The sequence below is a fragment of the Rhea pennata genome, chromosome 1 (assembly GCF_028389875.1).
Source record: "Rhea pennata isolate bPtePen1 chromosome 1, bPtePen1.pri, whole genome shotgun sequence".
In the NCBI taxonomy this organism is placed as follows: Eukaryota; Metazoa; Chordata; class Aves; order Rheiformes; family Rheidae; genus Rhea; species Rhea pennata.
The window spans coordinates 111124116-111126380 of NC_084663.1; the positions used below are offsets into that span (position 1 = coordinate 111124116).

Here is a 2265-nt window from a genome sequence, read left to right on the forward strand (position 1 = left end):
GGGGTAGCAAAATATTTCTGTACTAATTAATTGTATTTCTATGTGCTGCCATACAGGGCAATCATTTTGTTAGACAGAATGGAACAAGGGGTTGATTTCAACCTGGATATATGAAGGTGTTCTAATACCTGTAGAATTTGTACATAGACATACTAGTCCAAACAATTAATATACACATATATATGTTTATTTATAGAACAGAGATTAAACATACCTGAAAGGAAGCTATTGTGAATGATTCATTAAACAGAGTGAAAGAAGCAAGTTTCCTTTAGAACCAGGGTATGAAAGAACCACACATAGCACATAATAGTATATGTAGTAGTAGGCTGTGATAGAATCGGTAGGTTTGGAAGGGACCTCTGGAGATCACCTAGTCCAACCCCCCCTGCTCAAGCAGCAGGTCACCCAGGGCATGTTAGACAAGGGAAGGGAGGTTTCTTCCCAGGGCACAGCCATTTCCACCACTGTGAGAGACGGCATTCTGGAGAAAAGGCATGTGGAGATGCTGGGGCTTGAACCCAGGGCCTCTTACATGCGAAGCAAGCGCTCTCTCACTGAGCTACATCCCCCTGCCTATGGAGAAGAGGAATTTAACAGCAGGTGAGAGGGGGCTGCCAGAGAAGCAAGTGTTTGCAGATAAAATGTAAAAAGATGTTAAGTTTTGCAGAAAGAATGGATGCACAGTTCAAAGACGATAAAGCAGAGTATGTGGCTGTAAGCTGGGCTGGCACTATGGGCAACATTATAGGCAAAAAGGTATCTTCATGGTTGTAAGAGAAATATGTATTTGCTTATTGGGAGAGAAGAAAAGCTAACGACAGAAAAGAGACTGTATGTTTCTTCGCACACAAGAAGGATGGACTAACAGATCTGGAGCAGATAATCAGTGAAGGCACTGAGTAAGCAAGAGGACATGAGCGTGAGAGAGAAAGGATCATGGTGATTCAGTTGAAACAAAAGCTGCCAGGTACTGCTGTGGCCACAGAAACTACTGCTGCAGTAAAACAGGAGAGGAAAAAAGAAAAAGGATATTTTTAGTGGAAAATATTGATACCTAGAAAATAAAATTAAAGTTCTTGAAAATGTACTAGTTTAGACAAATCTTGTCTATGCAAAGGTTTTATATACTTAACATTTCTTTGCCAGTTAAAAGAAGAGAAAAGCACTTACCTGAGAATAAGCTTGATATGAAGGCATACACCTGGCATGTGGAAGTGAGAAAACATTTGGATCTGGGTCTATCCTGTACCTGCGGAGTATGAAACATCAGTCTATTCTGCTGATCTGAAAGGGGAGATAAAGGTGGGGAAAATTTTACCAAGCTACCAATGGCATTTTAGGCGATCAAGGAAAGAAAATAATACCATCTAGGCAGTAGCCAAGAATGAGCTTATATATTCTGATGTGACCTTCAAAGCAGGACCTATCGTCTTTATAAAAGATATCTTCCTATTTAATCACAAGATAACAGGTATAATAGAAGATTTCATTCATGATATTGTGTGTGGTATACAGATGATCAGACTAGATCACTCCAGCTTCTCTCACCTAAATCAGTAGAATAACCAACTGTTGATCCAGTAGGAAGAGAGTTTAATCTCAGGAATCAGTAAAAGAGGTGTTTTTTTTTTTTTTTTTTTTTTTTTTTTTTTAAAAAAAGAGATCTTTTCTCATTGACTATTGGAACGATTTTAAATAGAAAAGAAACCTAGGTGCTACTGTACATTTTTCATTTTTCACTTAAACAGAAGAAAGAGCTAATCAACAAAAAAATCTCTGTTTAATGTTTTGGTTATATTACATTCTCCAACAACTTGCTTTTTTCAACACTGACAATTTAGTACCTAACGACTGCAAGATTTTAATTCTAAATGTCCTCCACATAATGTAGGCAAGCTTTACTAGGAAAGGCATTACAGCTACATCTACTACAAAAGGATAAATACAATTAGAAGAAAATAGTGGGCCTAATTCTGCTTATATAGTGTGTATCAGCCTTATTGCTATTTACTTGACAGAACTGATGTTGGTAAAACAGATGAGTAAGTAGAAATGAGCTTATTATTTAAAACTTCAGATGTGTTTCATTACTTGCTAGCCATTAAGCAGATAACAGTAATAAATTCAGATTTAGAGTTATGCTGTGATTTTTTTACACTGATTTGATAATTCACAGCTGCCACAACCTATGTTGCTTTGCACTGCTGAAAGCTCAAAATAGTCAAAATATATCAATAAATCAATGAATTAAATCCATCGTAA

At 36.9% G+C, this 2265-nt stretch overlaps 1 non-coding gene across 1 annotated transcript; it reads right to left on the bottom strand.

Annotated features, from left to right (window-relative positions):
• Window positions 1-500: 500 nt before the first annotated feature.
• Window positions 501-572, bottom strand: TRNAA-CGC (transfer RNA alanine (anticodon CGC)). Its single transcript has one exon. It is a non-coding gene; the product is annotated as a tRNA-Ala (tRNA).
• Between the last annotated feature and the right edge of the window lie 1693 nt (window positions 573-2265).